The 20,545-nt window shown below is 36.7% G+C and overlaps 1 long non-coding RNA gene across 1 annotated transcript in view; it reads right to left on the bottom strand.

Annotated features, from left to right (window-relative positions):
* Nucleotides 1-20,545, bottom strand: part of LOC122805840 — a 360,059-nt gene that overhangs the window by 233,753 nt on the left and 105,761 nt on the right. The window contains exon 2 of the long non-coding RNA XR_006365467.1: nt 10,781-10,804. This is a non-coding gene — a long non-coding RNA (uncharacterized LOC122805840). The remainder of the gene's footprint in view (nt 1-10,780; nt 10,805-20,545) is intronic.

Below are 20,545 nucleotides of genomic sequence, written 5' to 3'. Positions count from 1 at the left end.
CTGATTTGGTGGCCGAAAAGTGTGGTAAGAGTTGTAGTCTGGTATTGCAGGGGTGCTCTCTGGAGTCCTGAACCAAGTCTCAGTTACTGAACAGATATCGATGTTCTCCACTTTTAGGAGTGTCTCGAGAGAGTACATTTTGAGGTTTAGACTTCTACCATTGAGTAGCATTACCTTCAGAATCTGCATGCTTGTACCTGTTACGGTGGTGGTTTTGTCCTTTGAACTTTGCCTAAAAAAGCACTATAGGGGTGGCAAGAGCCTTAGCCAGTAACCTGAATCCCAGGGGTGACAGGTGCAGACTGTCTCTGGCAAAGCATCATGGTCTGTCAAATATGTCATCCCAGGCAGACAGATACTGGATCCCCTTTGAATGACACCAGAAGCTTAGCCAGTTGTTGAAGTCATTCATTTTGTCCTTATATTGTGGTATCATTCTGGGTGAAGGCAGGATGCTACTCAGGGCTAGGGTCATACCTGCCTGGACCACATGATCCGAGAGCTCTTCCATGTCTCTTTTCATGTAGTCCAGGGAGATAATGGCAATGCTCAGATCTGCTCTGAGCTACAACAGAATGGCATTAAATATACTGATCCCAAGGATATTGCCAGTATCATGGCAGATCAATTCAGTGCCAACTTCACCCCCCTCTCACCCCCTTAATGGCCCATTTCAATACTGGAAGATTGCCAAATTCCAGTAACAATGGCCACACAAGTAAAAAACGCACTCTCCAAAGCTAAGAATACAGCATCCTTGGGACCAGATGACATCCTGAACTCTGTATTACATCAACTACAAAATGAACTGGCACCTAAACTAAGTGTCATGTTTAATCATAGCCTCACCTCAGGCTTCGTGCCCATTGAGTGGCACACAGCTACAGTTATCCCACTCCACAAGGAGGGATCCACCTTGGATCCTGGGAATTACTGCCCCATCAGTCTGATGAGCTTGATCTGCAAGGCTATGGAACGTATTATCATGGAACTTATAAACCAAGACATTCGCAACCTTCAAACACTGAACCTCACCCAGTTTGGGTCCGTGAAGGTCCGATCTTGTCTCCTGAACCTGATTGACTTCTTCAAATCAGTCTCCAGAGCTGTGGACGAGGGTAAGGCAGTCCACACAGCCTATATGGACCTCATCAAGGCCTTTGACACCATCCCCCACTCTGGAATCATAGATAGACTTAGATAAGCTGGGCATTAATCCCTTATGTCACTCGATGGATTGCCAACTGGCTTACTGACAGAATCCACACTGTAAAAGTAGCCGACTCTAAATCCAGCTCCAGACAAGTGGAGTGCCTCAGGGTCCAGTCCTGTGACTGCTCTTGTTTGGCATCTACTTCTCTGAAGTACAGGCCAACACTAAGGAACTCTGGCTAACAAAGTTCACAGTTGACTGCAAACTGGGAGCCATTATTGAATCCCCAAATTATGTGGATACTCTACAAAAGGGCCTTACAGAAACAGATGCTTGGTGCCAGAGCCATGGGCTCAAGCTCAATGCCAATAAATGTATAGTTATCCCCTTTGGGAAAAATAACATGTACCCATGAATTACCACATAGGTGGCAGTACACTAAATACCGAAAGTCTGATAAGAGACTTAGGGACACAGGTGGACAGTGGTCTCAACTTCGATAACCACATCGCCACAACAGTCAGGAAATCCTTCTATGTGACACACCTCATCACTAAAGCCATTTCATCCAGAAAAAAGGAGGTCCTTGTCCCACTATACTCATCCCTCATTAGACCCATTATAGAATACAACTCCCAGTGTACCTCTCAAGACATCTGCAACAACTGGAAAGGCTGCAGAAATACCTCACTAAAAGAATCACAGGCCTAGAGCAGATGCCCTAAGCTGACTGCCTTAAAAAACTCCAGCTATACTCTATCTCATATTGTCTACTCAGAGGCGGTCTCTGCTTAACATACAAGGCCATGTCAAACCCAGACCTATTGGACATGCTACACTTAAAGAAATTCCAATCCCTCAGAGCCACACACTCCAAGGATCTAAACCTTGTCATCATAATAAACAAAACATGCTGGAGGGATAGGTTCCTGACCCAGAGACTCCCCAGACTCTGGAATAAACTGCCCATACATGTCAAGCAGAGCGCCTCTTTGGCCCTCTGAAAAAGGAACCTTGACGATTGGATAACAGAAAGGAAATTCACCCCGGGGATCACGTTAGTCACCGTGCTAGACAAGGGTCCAGGGAAGTAAATAGTGTGGGAAGAAATAGCCAGGGAATTGTTATGGCTAGGCTTGTATAGGCCCTAGGGCCGATAGTCTAGTACCACCCTATGAACCTATGAACCTATGAGAGAAGCATGTGGTATGCACTGTAGCATTAAAAGTTTAAGATATTTCTTCTGTGCTATCTTCTACAGCTGTATCAAAGTGAGCATGCATATCTCAACTGTAACAGCAAGTATGCATGCATTAGTCTGTAGGCCAAGCCAACAGTACAGTATTAGACAGCAGTCAGAGGCTTGGAGTTTACATACCACACTTCCCAGCCATACAATACTGTTAATTTGTCATCAATATTGTGTGGTACATTCAAATCTCTATAGCACTGGCACAAATGGCCTAATGTAAAATCTGTTTAACTGAAGCTCACATATGTGCAATATATGCACACATCAAGGTTGATGTCTGCAATCTGTAGTGAGCTGGTTAGTCTTAAAGGTAAAAAAGTTATTTGTTAGGAGTTGGTAGTCTTAAAAGTAAAGGTAACAGAATAGAGTCAGATAATCGTATTAGTGCACTGTATGTCACGTATGAAGTTGCTAATGTTCTCCCTTTTTTCTCTCACCCCAACCCTTATCTTCTCTTTTTTTTTCCACTGCACAGCAGAGAAGGCAGGTATATTTTAGACTCCATGTCATGTATCACACTTTAGGAATGTGGCTTGAGCTTGCGTACTGCTTACATGGGTCAACTCAAGTGGGTAGAAGGTCACCTATGTTCTTGTGAATAATGTCCATACATAGCTCTCCATTTCACTTATGCATCTTCTTGATACTCTTGATTTGGTCCAGTTGGCTGTATAACATGATTGTGAGGTGGTCACTCCTCTCTCTGGAGCTGACAGAGGAAATTCATCTAATATTCTGCACATCTGAACATTTTTTGCATTTGAGGAAATGGATAGGTATGGTTCTTTCCTATCACCTCCTGCACATTCTTGCCCACCTTTCCCTTTGTTCTTCCCCCTGCTTGCATTCATTTCACCATTTTCTTATCTTCCCCATTTCCTTTCTTTAAAGACTTATTGTGCGATGGTGAGCATAGTGCACCAACTTTCAGTAATGGCAAAAAGCAGTTACATGTTAGATAAAACTGTATTCAAAACCAGTACTCTCTATTCCAAAAGTGTATGTATTACTGCACTGAGTGCATGAACACGTGCTGCCACAATGTCAGTTAATTAGCAGGTATATTTTAGACTCCATGCCATGTATCACACTTTAGGAATGTGGCTTGAGCTTGCGTACTGCTTACATGGGACAACTCAAGTGGGTAGAAGGTCACATATGTTCTTGTGAATAATGTCCATGCTGATGCCTTCCTTAGCCATACACATAACACTTGTTAGTTATATGGGTTATTAGTTGTATTTCTGCATGTTACCAGATTGATGTTCATTGCAAATCACACAACATTTCATATTACATTGTGTAGTGAGACAGGGGCCTTAGTTGTTAATGTTTTCATTTGTGTTTTATGTCATTAGGCTTATAAAGGCCCTAGGGCTATTACTCTAGTATGCACCTATAATGAGGAAATGGACAGTAAACACCAGTAATACAACATAGATATATAGATTTCAATAACGCAGCGACCTGCGGGATTGCTCATAGTTAAGTAGTGCTCAAACTTGTGCTGCATTGCTAAAATCAACCAAATTGTATTGAGTCTCTAAAATATACCTGCTAATTATCTGACTGCATGGAAGTACATGTTAATCCATTGATGCTGGAGGCAGATGCTACTGGCTTTGGTTATGGGTGTAGGTAGTACTTTTTTTCAAGTCTCTATACTACTTTAATTATGTTTACATATATTGCAGCCATTTCACATTGATTCACATTTTTGCTGCCATTTCACATTAATTCACATTTTTGCTTGACGAGCACCATCACACAATTATGCTTTAAAGAAAAAAAATGGGGATTACATACACCTGGATTCAAACCCAGTACCATCTGGACCCCAAAAAGGAAAGGATTCATGCATTAACAGATGGTGCCACAGACTTAGTTGAGTAGCAGGTGCATTTTAGAGACTGAAAAGCAAATGGCAGAGTTAACTGCTATTGCATACACTTGCTACTTAACTTGCTAACATCTTTAAGTAATGTGGACCTTCATGCAACATGAACTAAGACCCAAAATGAGATACGTGAGAGGCCAGTGACCATACACAGAAATACTATCTGCATTCACATAAGAGGTTTTGTGTCCAGCAAAACTGCTGCAAGCCATAAAATCTTGCTTACATGTGCAACACCTCATTAATATGCATAGCGAGATGCTGCACACGAAGCAGCATCATGTCTGTGGTAACACTTCATGTAGGCTCTGTATGAAGCTTACAAGGAGTTTATTGAATCCTGTGGAATATGTTTTTATTAGTTTTAGAACATAGCAGTCATTGTTGCTAAACATATATAGATAGATTGATCTATCTATATATACAGAGATATTTATACAAACACACATACACACACACATAAATACATATATATATATATATATATATATATATATATATATATATATATATATATATATATATATATATATATATATATATATATATATATATATATATATATATATATATATATATATGTATTCACTTCATAACATTGAAATATCAAAATACTGAAACTTCAAAATCTTGAAAACTCAAAATACTGAAACTCAAAATACTGAAAATGCATATTATGTGTAAACTCAGCTTAAACAACATAAATCATGACAATTTCTACCAAATATATGCAGGGGAGCAAGCCCCCCTGCACCCCTCCATGTGGGGGGCTGTGCCCCCCACACCCCCTGCTAATTAAATATATCAACTCCAAGATTGCACATAGTGTAGTTAAGTGCAATCTTGAAGTAGATATATATAATTAGCAGGGGAAATGCAGGGAGCTTGCCCCCCTGCATATATTTGGTAGAAATTGCTATGATTTATGTTGTTTAAGCTGAGTTTACGCATAATATGTGCTTTCAGTATTTTGAGTTTCAGTGTTTTGAGTATTCAGTATTTTGAGCTTTCAGTATTTTGGTCTTCAGTATTATGAAGTTTTGTCATTTTCAGTATTTTGAAGTTTCAGTGTTATGACGTGAATCCATATATATATATATATATATATATATATATATATATATATCAATGGTGAGTTCCCTTCAGAATGTCAAAATACTGAAACCTCGACTTTCATATGGTCAAGACCATATGATCAAAGTTTCAGTATTTCAATATTCTGAATGGAGATCTGCGTACAGAGTGGAGTGGGAGATTTCCCTTTTCCTCACTGTAGTGTGATCTCGGAGTTGTTATATTTAAGTAGTGGGGGTGTGTGGATGCAGACCTGCATAATTGTTTAACTAGTTGGTGGGGGGTTTTGTTTCGGTCTCGATCATATGACATTCAATGTTTTGGAATTTATAGATTCCGAAGTGAATATATATATATATATATATATATATATATATATATATATATATATATATATATATATATATTATTTATTTATTTTATTTAACATTTGTTGACCGGGAATGTCCGACTAGGTTCCACAGAGCCTGTTTTCAGCGGAGGCCCGGGGAGAAACGCTCCAGATGCATGTCTTTGGAATATATCTATATATATATATATATATATATATATATATATATATACATACACACACTCACACACACACACACACACACACACACACACACACATATATATATATATATATATATATATATATATATATACTTATATAGGTACACTACTAGAGCAAGCGACTTAAACCACTAGAGCAAGCGACTTAAACCTTAGCACGGATATAAATAGGACGTGCTGGAGGGATAGATTTATCACTCAGAGACTCCCTATGCTGTGGAATAAAATCCCAGTCCATGTGAGGCAGAGCACCTCGCTGACTCTGTTCAAGAGAAATCTAGACCTGTGGATGGGAGATCGTAGGTTTACCCCGGGAATCATCTCTGGGTCACTGCTGGACAGAGGCACAACAAACTAATGGGCACAGTATTTTTTCATATAAGGGGTGGCGTAAGCCACAATAATTTGGGCTAGGCTTATAAATGCCTTAGGGCAGATAGCCTAGTATAAACCTATGAACCTATGAACCTATGAAAATGCATGTAAATTAATTTTATTTCATTGGGGCCAAATCGCTGAAAGCTCAAATGACTGAAAACTCATTTCACAGAATCTCATTTCACTGAAGTGTAGAGTAGTAAGGCAAGTAAAATGTATAGCAATCCTGGAATTAGTATATACAGTTAGGGGGTGTGGGGGGCACAGCCCCCCACACATTGGGGGGGTGTAGCCCACCACCTAGTTCAGGTTTAAATTGTCTTCTGGAAAGAGTTATTCATTAGTATTGTAAGTGTGCATGTATATGGTTTAAAATGTAATGTTTTGAAACTCAGCATTGTAAGCTTTCGGTGAAATATAATATAAAACCAAACTAGGTGGAGATACACCCCCACACCCCCCAATACACCCCCCCAACTATTTATACTAACTCCAGGATCGTGCTACAGTGGGGATAAGGGCATTTACCTTTGACTTGCTTTATATCAGTTTGCACAGTGCTAGTACTTCAGTGAAAAGGAGATTCAGTGAAATGAGTTTTCAACAGAAAGAAGTAGACTCATACATATATATATATATATATATATATATATATATATATATGCACATGCACACACAAACATACATACATACACACACACACACACACACACACACATATATATATATATATATATATATATATATATATATATATATATATATATATATATATATATCCATATATCTCTATATCAATAAATATATATATATATATATATATATATATATATATATATATATATATATATATATATATCTCTTTTGTTTATTTAACTTATCAGTTTTGATGAATGCAAAAGAAGTTTAAGGCTCAATCCTTAAAGTGTGGCACACTAAAACATGTGTTCTAATTTCTCTATATGCTAAAGTTTGTTCATTTTTTTCTGTTTTTTTATATGTAGTGCTATATATTTCTGCATGTTCTTATCTCACAAAATTGAGTACCTGGGTGTCCGCTAAATCTTCTAGTATTTTAGCTAGTCTGAGTAAGTCTAATTTAGGTCATCAGTCATCAAGAGGTTTTTAACATTAAACTCTTAGGAGAAGAAGAATTGCATTGTCTAGGCAGACATATAGTTATTAGTGAATACCAGCTGAAATAAATTCAAAAGGATTATTAATGAATGAAGCTGCCATCTTGTGAAAAGTAGTATAGCTTATTATTAAAAGCACAGTTTTTTCATTTCAGAATAAGCTTTCTGACCTTATTTGTTGTTGTATGGCACAGCAGGTAATGTGGAGAAGGACTGAATATGTATGCATCCAGAAATAAGATGGCCAAACATTCTGGAAATATCACTTCACCAAAATGAATAATTATCAAAGAACATTGCTACGGTTTATGTCTACTCATAAGTACAGAAATCACAGGCTTTATTAAGTCCATGGTTTCGGGGTACAAAGTCTGTTGCAGGGGATTGTAAGGTCTTGTCCCCAAATAAAAAAATAATATCTCAGAAAGTGATTTGCGCACGTTGCTTGCAGCTGACTTCCTTTTCAACAAATACATTTTTTATGGGCTGGGATAAATTACTGAACAACAAAAAGAGGAAATGAGTAGGTGTGTTGATTAGTCTGAAGGAAAGCTTGAATGAGTGAAGGGGATCTAGAACAAAATGTGCAGCTAAGATATAACTGAGAAACAGTTATATAATTCAGAACACCTGACAAAATGAAGCAAGGGTGATTATATAATAATCAAGTGATTTTTAATACCTCTATCCAGAACAAATATGAGCTGGCTTAAATACTTCTGGTGCTGGAGGTGAATGTTTTGTCCTCTGGCTTATTTTGTTTCAGCCTTATATATGCATTTCTGTGACTTAAAAGAAAATGCAATAATGAAATGTAATTAAACATACGCAGAGTTAGTATTTGATGTATGGTAAAGCTTTAATGTTACCCAGTATTCCTTTGGTACATTTCAGTTTCTTTAGTTTACTTCTATCCCTGTTAAAGATTATGAAGGGATGACCACTCTTTCTTGTTCACTTCTCAGAAAGTAATTTGTCTCCTCTTACTGAGTTAGAAATCCCATTTTCTGCAGTTTAATAGTGCTTGTCACAGCCTACAGTGTAGATTCTGACAGTCTTGTGAAGGTTAGTACAGTACCATAATGCAAATGTTTATCTTAACTGAAATTCTTTCCCAAAGTGTTTATCGGAGAAATGCTCATATATGAAGAGCAGTCATGAGTTATTCAGCAAGACATGAACAGTTAAATATTATGATTGTGGCAACTGAATTTTTTTTCTCTTAATATCTATATATCTGAGAAAAAATGATCACTATAAGAACTACAAGAAGCTGTCATGTAGATTACTTGCACTTTGAAGTGACAACTGCCAGTCACACATGAAAGCACAGAGCTGCTAGACAGTACAAACAACATTCACATGTCAGAGTCTGGATGTTTTTTAGACTACAGCTGTGACACTTAACAAAGCTCTACTGGCTACCTTTTTGAGTAGAAGACAATGAGAATGCACCCTGAAATGCCTTATATATGTTTATAGTAAAGAAAAATCAAAGTCTTTCAGTTGAAAAAGAAGCAGTGCCACTGCTTTCATTGTCCAAGAAAACATGGCCCACAGCATTATCACTTGAAATTAAATGCAGGAGAAAATAATGTGTTGCATATAGACCGTGCCCTATTATGAAGACCCAATCTTCATTTTACGAAGAAGACAAAGAACAAAAATCAAAATGTGTGTTAATCCTCCTGATGGCCATTCTAGAGTTTAAGAAATTAAAATGCAACAAGAAATACTTATAGTGATTCTAAGGCATAACCATTGCACATAATATCACTATACACCAACACATTATTGTTTTATCTTATGGATATGTGCTTTTGCTTGTGAATGGAAAAATAATATTCTTTACAATAAGGAAGTGGAATAATGTGCTAAAAATAAAAATACAGGTAAGAAGAGCATTTTTTTTCAAGTTTAGGAATAAATATTCATAAAATAAAAGGTTTATTACTTTGGCAGTAAGCAATCGGCTGCACCATTTTTTCAAGCATCTTTATACCAGTGTTTTAAGGAATATGATATTATTCATCAGTTCTTTAACATACAATGAGCTGGTGGTCAGGAAAAAATCATCTTTCTTTGACAAAGATCTCAAATTAGGATGCAACATTGTTATGAAATGGCCAGCACCTGAAAGGATCTCAGAAATAAACTGAACATGAAAGTAGCAGAGAAATGTATTATAATGGTTAACTCATTCTGTAGTAACTTCTCAAACAGTGAAATTTGACATTGATGTGAGAGTAGTAGAGGCATTCAATATCATATAGTAACAATGATTGATTGAGGTGGGTTAAAATCTGCTGAGGATGGAAGCAAGTGGTTTCGGAAATACAGAATGACTTTCTTGTGAAGCATTTAAGAAACTGCTTTTATGCTTTCAGATAGAGCATTACTGGGATGGATACACCCCAGTGTCTCAGTGACAGTTAATATACTCTTCCATTCCACACCACCTCAGAATCTTATGCTTAAAAGACAAATGCATTAAATAAAATGGCAGGTGTTTCACTTTTTTTATAACACATTATTAAACTGGAGGCTTGACAACAGGATTCTGGCCATCTCAAACATGTAAATGTATATTGTGGGGAAGGATAGAACTTTCTTTTATGTAGTATGACTATTTTACAAAAAACAGACATATGTATCTGTACAAGCATCAGTATTACAATTGGCATTGCCAGGTTACTTATTGTCACATTGTGTTGTATTAGGTAGTAGTGCATTCGGGGTCCACTTAATGAGGAAAACTAAACAGCTTGGATAATGACAATGGGTGATAAATAACACATGGGAAATACGTTAATATGGCCCCAAAATAGGAAAACTCACAAAGTAACAACAGAAGTATTGATTTCTATAGTATACTCATTATCACCATCGCTTAATAGTATTTTGTTTTTATGTTATCAAAAATAGTGCAAATTCTTTTGTTTACAGCTCCCTCTCAGAAGACTGATTTTGAACGTCTCTAACAGATATGCTTCTGACTACACAAAATATATTTTGACTGCATCTTGAAAATCCTACATTTTTGGTATCACTACATGTTTTATACTAATATAGAACAAGAGCAGCTACAACATAACAATATATTAATACAACGTTTATGCTGCAGTCTAAAAATTTTAGAAGTGTCATGTAAGCCAACATGTTTTCAGGCATTTCCCACAAGACAGGAAATAAAAACTAAGAAATTCTAATCTGAGTGTTTAAAAACTATTTAACTTAATTTCTATTATTCTAAACTATTTGTTTTACATTTAATTTAGTGTTCTATACAAGAGTGTTTAATGTACATTTAGTGTGACATGCAAACAAATGCTTACCTTGTTTCTTTGAAGAAGTAGAACCTGTAATGAAAGAAAAACACATTTATGTTATTCTGTCATTTGTTTGGTATTTGTGCAGTTTGAAACATAGATTCACTGCATTGAAATTGATAAAGTATAACTTACACATAGAGATTTATAATTAGGCTGCTGCAAAACATTCTTGTTTTTTCATCTATTTAGTTATGCAGGTGTGCATTTTTTTCAGTTTTACTTTTTTCAGATCTGACATAGATAGTCAAAAAGAAAATGATTCTCAAAAAAGTCATCAGAGACACAAACAGAAAGAAACAGTTACAAGAGAAATGCTAAAATAAGTAAGCAATTATAACTGAAAGGTGAATAGAAGAGTGAAATACTAGACTGTACAGGATGTAAGGTACTGTTGCGAAGAAAATATTAACTGGACACTCTAAATGATACTGTTGTGCTCTTGAAATATTAACTGCTAGAGAAAATGGACCTGGTGATTTTACCAATGGCAGGAATATTAGAAATAGTTCTTATATCTTCCAGTTCTTTAGGATAATTGCATTTTGGAAGGTGATTGATGGAGAAATGTTTCCAGATGAAGCAGCACTAATAATAAACATTACCCACTCTATCCATATCTACCCTATACCATTCTTCTAAAAAAAGACATCTTGGTTATCTTCCATCTTATCCTGTACTATTATGTCTACTTGACTGCAAACACCATGCCATACTACCTATAACTTTAGATTACAGGTTCATAGATTAGTACTAGGCTAACTACCCTTGCAAGTCATTTTAAGCCTAGCCAATTATCCCCTGTGAGATTCAAACCCTGTACCTTGTGTTTGTAAGGCAAACACCTTAACCATTAGGCCACCATCTCAACCCCCCTTAAATGTGAGAAAGACATTTTGGCAATAGATTAGTACTAAGCTAACTCCCCTTGCAAGTCATTTTAAGCCTAGCCAATTATCCTTTGTGAGACTCAAACCCTGCACTTTGTGTTTGCAAGGCAAACACCTTAACCGTTATGCCACCCTCCCAAATCTTGTTGTTATGACAGTTCATTTTACCACTGTCCTATTATAAAATATTATGGGTCTAAACCTTTTTAGCAGAAACATTCATTCTGATCTTCATTTGATTGATTTGTCATATACTGTATTGCCTTTGTCATGATAATATGTTTACATACTGACTCTTTATATATATCCTGTCAATTATTTAATTTCTCACTGTTGTATGCTCAAACAATCATTGTTTTTTCTCATTGTTGTATGCTCAAACAATCATTGTTTTTTCTCATTGTTATATTCTCAAATGATTCATGACATAGATGTTACTTTTTCACTGTATCTTGTAGAGTTTTTCTCCTTGACTCTTCACTGAAAAAGGTTTTTTCCACCCAGCCAGGCTTCCCAATTCAACAAAAGTAATACATAAATTAAAGTTAGAAATGAATCCTTCCTCAAATGAATATATTTAGGGGTTTTAAAAAAATAAACATTTACTACCTTTTATTTCATTTTAGCTTAAACAATACCAAAGCTACATGGCTGTAATAAGGAATGGTAATCACTGAGGCAGCATTTACATATTTTTTACAAATGCTAGAGAAGCCTATGTTAAAATGCTGCACAATCATGAGTTTAAGGTAAGAAGGCGAAAGATGATTAGTCACTGACAAATATCCATACGTTGAATGACAATCAAAGTAAAGTCTGTAAGGTGGGACATCTCTAAATCTTCTTTGTACCACTGCTTTGGCTATTATGTCTTCTTACTGTCGTGATACAAAAGAGAGATTCAGAATATGCAAGATCTATAAAACCAAAGAATAGGCAACGTTTAAAGCAGGATTTAACATTGAATTTGTAACATGGAAGAGTATTTCAGACAATGAGGGAAGGAAGCTGAAAGAGAAAATGACTGTAAGGGCAGCATAGTGAATGCTGTTCTGCTTGATACCTTAAGTAGGGCATGGAATATTATACAAGTGAGGTGTGACATCTGAGTAGTGACAATATGCCATCAGTAATATAGTGAAGAGTAGGCCACATATCCACAGTAGTATGCCGGTGTTGTTGTACAGTGGTATTTTATGTAACTGTAGGGAATTAGAGATAACAAAAGTATAGACCACTATGTTGAGCTAGAGACGGGCAGACTATTTCAAACATCACTGGGAGGATTTTAGCATCAGGTGGGTATGGTCACTTCTCACATGTATGGTCTTCTGGTTAGGAGGACTGCGCTAGTCAGAAACAAGATGTGGTAGGAAACTATAGACTCCAATTACTCTAGGTATGAATGGGGAGATGGTCAGGAGAAGCCAATTTTGTTATGAGATGACTCTGATGACATTGTATACAAACAGGCCATGTACAGGTGAAGACAAATGAGGCCTTAGACAACTGAAGCCATCTATGGGCAGATAAGGAAGTGTAATCATTAACAGGTGGTAGCACTGAGAGTGAATAAATGACTTCAATAACTTCAGAGCAAGGTTGGAGTACTGGATGTAGCTTCTCTCTGTCACAGATATAGTAATGTATTTGGTGGGATTCAATGAACTGACAGGCCGGGGTGGGTTTTCCTCTATCAACAGTGGAAATTATCACAAAGCCCATGCCAACATTTTCTATATATACCTAAGGAGATTTAGAATTCCTTTGGCATGTTGCTGATCTAGAGGAGGTTGAAAACTTAAAAGCCATCATTTTTGATTAAAAGATAACCCTAGAGTATGAGCTTGTGCAATCCCACTCAGAATATTTTTATATAGACAGTGATTTTCCTTAAGGAATGAATCATAATATAAAATCAGAAATAACAAGAAACATAACTTAGCTAACAGGAAAGCAATTTAAAATATGCATTATTGATAACAGTAGACAAAGACATTTTTATTTTTGCAAGAAGGAGCATTAGAAGAGACTAGCGAAAAAGATAAAAGTTGTAAAGTAGATTACTTGTAGTAAACACAAACCAAAGGAAGTAGATGGCTATTTTTCATCTAGAACAACCTATTGAGAAACTAAGGAAAAAACACTTTATTTGTTGACCAGCTGTGCTGGTATTTAACTTTATTTTGTAATATCTTTTTGTTGACTGGGTTAATCCCATTAGATTAGTAACCTATTTTCAGGGGGAGATTTGAGATGGTATTTGCACTACTAGACGACATTTTGCCAGGGCATCAGTGAACTTCCCCTGTTCTTTGTTGTAGGGGGACGTAGTTGAGTGTATTGTGTTTGGCTTCTTGCTTCCATTCCAGGTGCATAGGTGGCCAGGAGAAATGGGAAGCATAGAGGAGAGAGAGAAGCTGTTACTGCTGAGGTTAATAGTGTTGATAATGAAAATAGAGCTGTTATTTGAACAGCTAAGGAAGTTAACATGATGGAGAGTGAGTCGGAAATGATATTAAAGGAGAATGGTGAAAAAAATATCAGAAATGAGACAGAGTTTAAAAAAAGCAGAAAGTGGGAGATGAAGCAGAAATGGCAGATTCCGAACATATATTTCGGCGTGATCTTTTTGTGACTGATATTACAATAACCGAGTGTGTTGTTACAACCATCCAATAGGGAAGGATGGCGAGATGTGTATCTGAAGGAATTAATTGCTCAAAGTGTGTTAGAGAGTGAGAAAGCAGTGTTGTGGGGAGAAATAATGAACAGAATCCAAGAAGATGAAAACCAGAAGACAAGGAAAAAGGAAATGAAACCGTATGTGCAAATGTTAATGGAAGGTGAAAGGAGAGAAATGAGGAAGACAGAAGTTAAAAGAAAGTATTTGGTGATGATAAGCAGCAAAACTGAAAATGATCTAGACAGATATGAAATGTGGGACAGCATCATCTCACCACTGGGTATTGAACCCAGAGAGGTAATGCCCTTTATTTGTATCAATAAAGAGACTTTTTGTGACATTTTTTCCAAAGAGGCACAATACATGGAAACATTTCTACAGCATTATGAAAAGAAAAAATATATGAACCCTTGGAATTTGTACACTGTTCAGGCATTTAACAGGGAGGGAAAGAAAAGACTATTCATACAATTTTGAACTGATGTTGAAAAAAAAATTATGTAAAGGACTATTTAAAAACTATATGTGGAGATGTAATAGATGTTACCAAAATATATGACTAACAGTGGCTTATGGACTTGAGAATGGGAATGTGGTATAATACTAAGAATGCAAAATTATAAAATTGTACATTTACTGAGTGTAACTAGTATAGAAGAGAATAATGGAATAGTTAGATGCTGGGGACAACCAAATACATTTTTATGTGGTAACTATGATCATTAATAACTTTGATAAAAGGAAATGTTTCACATGTGGTAAAGTTGGTCGTGAAGCAAAGAATTCTGAACAAAAACTGCATAAAATGTGAAAGAATAGAATATTCATGGATGGACGGTAAAGCTGTTGAAAACTATAGACAAGAAACAGAATTAGACCAAGATAAGGAGAATGTTATACAAGATAATATAAAATAGTTACAAAAAGAAAATATAGATGTGAAGGATATAAGACTGAATGTGAGAAATGGTACTAATGAGGAAAAAGGAAATAAAAGTGAGACATGAGAAGAAGTGAGCAACTCAAGTGATGAAGGAGAAAAAACTGGGTAAGAGTAAGAAGAAAGAGAAGATCTATAGGAAAAAGACCGAAAGATAGAAAATGCAAGTTTAAAATGTAGCTATAAGAGAAAATAAAAAGATGAAAAGGTTAAAAAATATATAACAAAATATTTTTCCTAAGTGAGAGTCCTAGCCATCAACATTAATAGTTTATAGAACTTTCAGCATAGGCTAGGTGTACTGGAGTGGTGTAAAGAATTGTATATGGATGTTATAGCACTAATAGATATAAGAATAACAACAGAAGAAGAAATAGTACAAATAAATGAATTATGGGAAGGTAAAGTCATATGGAACCTAGGTAATGAAAAATGTTCACGCATAGTTATCTTAAGTAGAGAATGTATATACATTATGGATTATATGATAGTTATAATTGGAAGAATGGTAATATTAGGCATAATATTTAAAACCAAGATTATAGAGTGATTACACTCTATGCATACACATTACAAAGGCAAAGAGAAATAATGTTCAAGAAAATGCTAGATTATATAAGTGTGAATTCATAATGGGAGATTTTAATTGGGATCTATGACTTAGGCAGAAAGAGAGGGTTGATGTTAAAGTTATCTTAGACATGATTAAAAATAGTAAGATGTATTTATGGGAAAATAAACACTGTACATATAAAACAAGTAATTTATGAACTGAAATTGATTATTTCATATGTATCACAGTGTTAAGTATAATACAGAAAGCGTGCAAAACAACAAGTTTTTCAAATCACTTATCTATATGGATGGAGATTCAAGAAAAAAAATAGGCTACATATAAATAGGTAGACTATTAAAAAGGATTAATGAATCAGAACTAAATGAGTATGGAATGTCTGGGAAAGAGTAGTAGAAGCTAGGTAAAGAAGGGAGGTGATGATTAATGATCAGCAGTATGGTTTCATGCCAGGAAAGAGCACTACAGATGCAATGTTTGCTCTGAGAGTGTTATTGGAGAAATACAGAGAAGGTCAGAAGGAGTTGCATTGTGTCTTTGTAGACTTGGAGAAAGCATATGACAGGGTGCCTAGAGAAGAGTTGTGGTATTGTATGAGGAAGTCGGGAGTGACAGAGAAGTATGTAAGAGTGGTTCAGGATATGTACGAGGGTAGTGTGACAGTGGTGAGGACTGGAGTGGGACTGACAGATCTGTTTAAGGTGGAGGTGGGATTACATCAAGGATCAGCTCTGAGTCCTTTCTTATTTGCAGTGGTGATGGACAGGTTGACAGATGAGATCAGACAGGAGGCCCCGTGGACTATGATGTTTGCAGATGACATTGTGATCTGTAGTGAGAGTAGGAATCAGGTTGAGGAGACTCTGGAGAGGTGGAGATATGCTCTAGAGAGCAGAGGAATGAAGGTCAGCAGGGCTAAGACAGAATATATGTGTGTAAATGAGAGGGAGGGTAGAGGAATGGTGTGGATGCAGGGAGTAGAGTTGGTAAAGGTGGACGAGTTTAAGTACTTGGGATCAACAGTTCAGAGTAATGGTGAATGTGGAAGAGAGGTGAAGAAGAGAGTACAGGCAGGGTGGAATGGGTGGAGAAGAGTGTCAGGAGTGATTTGTGACAGACGGGTACCAGTAAGAGTGAAAGGGAAGGTCTACAAGAGGGTAGTGAGACCAGCTATGTTATATGGGTTGGAAACAGTGGCACTGACAAAAAGGCAGGGGTCAGAGCTGGATGTGGCAGAGTTAAAGATGTTAAGATTTGCACTCGGTGTGACTAGGATGGATAGGATTAGGAATCAGTATATTAGAGGGTCAGCTCATGTTGAACAGTTTGGAGACAAAGCAAGAGAGACAAGATTGCATTGGTTTGGACATGTGCTGAGGAGGGATGATGGGTATATTGGGAAAAAGATGCTAAGGATGGAGCTGCCAGGTAAGAGGAAAAGAGGAAGGCCTAAGATAAGGTTTATGGCCGTGGTGAGAGAGGACATGCAGGCAGTTGGTGTGACAGAGCAAGATGCAGAGGATAGCAAGAAATGGAAAGAAATTATCTGCTGTGGCGACCCCTAACGGGAAAAGCTGAAAGAGGATGATGATGATGATGATGATGATGATGATGATGATGATGATGATGAAAGAATGTATTACAACTATGGTTAAACCATATAGATATGAGAGAATTTTATAAAGATTGGACCAGTTGGTAGATTAGTTGAAAAGAAATATATAGAAAAGTAGTGCTAGTATGACAAAAGAGAAAAAGATCACTAGACAATAAGTATAAGAAAATTAGTAATCTGGTATTTAGAAATAAAGTAATAGAGAGGATTTTTATAGAAAATATTGTATGAAATGAATCAAGAAAAAAAGAAAAAAATGTTATTCAATGATATTTTTACAGAGAAGAAAAGAAGTAGCACATTATCTAAACAAAAAGGTCAAAGAAAAAAGAAGAATAAGAAAGTTAAGAAATGAAAAATGATGTATGGTGAATACACAAAAAGAAATGATGCAAGCAGTTAAGAAACAAATTCTAGATACCTTTACTATAAGTCGCACTATAAGGAAACATAAATGAGAGCTAAATAAATTAACTGAAGAAGAAACTAAGAATGGAAGAAACCATCATAATGATGGAACTTAAAATGTGTTAAAAACTGTAAGTTTAGCATCAGCTACAGGATTAGATGGGCTTAAATACTTAATGTATAAAGACATGCAAGAACGGCAAAAAGAGTATTTTTTAAAGGTGTTGAATGAATGGTTTGAAAAAGAGATAATAATGCTAAAATATCCATAGGTGTTATGAAAGTAATTTGGAAAAAGAGAGAAAGAACAGACATAAAAAACTAGAGACCATTGGTACTAAATAATGGGGTCTATATTGCATTATCGCAAGCTCTGCTTGTAGAAAACATAATCATCGGCACCAAATTATCACTCTCAGTGAATAGCAAAAGCTCAAAATGTCAAAATGTCAAAATCAGCATTATCGCATTATCTCATTGTGATGGTCGGCAACTTTGCATGCCGTACATACGAGAATGGAAACCCTACCCTATATTGTGAGAAAACCGTGAGAAAACATGTGAGTGCAACTCAAAGGGGATTAGCGATGTGTATAGAAAGTAGCATCACTGCCTTACAACGGCATGTGCAACCGGTAAAACTAAACAGTGCATTTGTAAACCGTGTAACTAGGAAAACAGTACAGTGTGAAACACAAGCAGCAAAATGAAATAAATGTGCAGATGTGTGTAGTGCATGCATGGAACACTGCAGCCTAAGTACACTTACAGCAGCATAACAAAACCTTCAGCAGCATTGCAATAGCAGTGAAAAAGGCATCAGGGGTGTAGTCTGAACATTTACACAAGACTGCTTACAGCCTGCACTCCCTTTCCATTGCTTTCCTCTTTTGTGGTGAAGAAACAGACCCTGCTTGTATAGGCAACCTTACTTCGGTCACCCTATTCTGTTCGCAAACCAGGACATCAAGGACAGCTGGGATATCACAGATACGTCTGCCTAATAAACATCGTAGACATCTGTACCAGCCTTCCACATGGTTCTGTGTCCTGGGTAATAACAGCTCATTTAAGGTACTAACATTCCAGAATGGAATGGGGAAGATAAGGGGGAAACCATGCACAGGATGATGCCCTAGTCTGCACCTTCCTCGGATGTCCTCGTACATACACTTCCGAGATGTAGGTTAACAACTCCTAGTCTGCACCTTCCTCGGACCTCCTCATACATACACTTCCGAGATGCAGGTTAACAACTCCTTCCTCTCAGCTGGATATCCCTGACACAGATGTTGGTACTGTGGAAGTACCTCTTTTTCACCTAGGAATGCCAATGCGATGAGCTTCTTCACTGCTAATTGGAACCTGAAACACATCCCATACAAGGTAGCTAGACCAAGACTCTGTACCTTATGCCAAATAGCCTGGCTGAAATGGAACAAACAGCCCTTACTAATCACAGTACTGATGTTATGCTTCGCACTTTTGATGGCAGCCATCTCAAAATCTGTTATTATATGTTGCATGGCCGGTTACAGGTTGATAACAGGCTAAAGACACACTCCCACATATAGCTGTAAGCTTTAAAAGACTTTTTCATCATCAAGCAGTAGAGGAGGGGAACACATTTTTTATTCACACCACTTGTTATGAAGCCATGTACAGTATACAGCCGTCTACAGAGCCGTGCTTTAGTTAAAAAGATACCATCCATAAAAAAAATGACACTGCTACACAAATCATTTAGATTATCACTAGTGCTAAAGACTATCACATGTGTGTTCATATGCAGGTCTACCATTCTTGTTTGTATAAAGGCACCATGCTTTAATGTGCAATGTGTTGTATCTATAGCACTTAATGAACTGGACACAGGACTGTATGATACTAGCTTTCTATGCCTCACCCTATTCACCTGCTGTAGCATTGACCTACGGGATGGTAGATGTACAGTACTTTCATAGGATGTACTCCCTATGATATCGTCTACAACTAACACTGGGGTATCCCTGCAACAACGGGCTGCTTCTTATAAGTTGTGGCAGGCTGTATACCTCTCCAAGTCTGTTCGGTCTGGAGCATGCTGGTGTGGCACTGACTTAACTAAGACCTCTCTGTTCTCCTTCAGTCACTGTGATAGCTCTGCCTTTACATTTACTGCCCAGCTTAAACCTACAGCACCAGTAAGTCCTAGTCTTAACATTACTCTCTAAATTATACAGATAACCATCTATCACAAGCATTCTACGTTTTTTCCGTGACATGACCATGTTATAACAGTTACCTAACATTCCGGTACAGGACAGCGAAATGTCAGCCATCACTGCATTACATATGTGGTACAATGCATGCAGTACCTTCTGCCATTTTGTGTTTTATACATTTAGCCATGGTTACTTCTGGGCACAGAATGTCCATATTTTTTATAAAATGTAAGCTGGTATATCACTTGTGGAAAGAAGTGTAAGGTAAAGAATAGTTAAAAGAACTAAAAAATGTCAAACATATAAATATTTATTTTATTTATTTGCTGTTGGTTAACTAGGATGGTCCATTGGGCCAAGTGAACCCATTTTCAATGGAGTCCTGGGGAGAAAAGCTCCAACAAGAATACATGTTACACAGATTTACATTACATAACATACAAGACATAGCAAG

Source organism: Protopterus annectens, chromosome 7.part0 (genome assembly GCF_019279795.1).
Source record: "Protopterus annectens isolate FY-2018-M chromosome 7.part0, PAN1.0, whole genome shotgun sequence".
In the NCBI taxonomy this organism is placed as follows: Eukaryota; Metazoa; Chordata; order Ceratodontiformes; family Protopteridae; genus Protopterus; species Protopterus annectens.
This window is presented reverse-complemented; position numbering and strand designations above follow the sequence as displayed.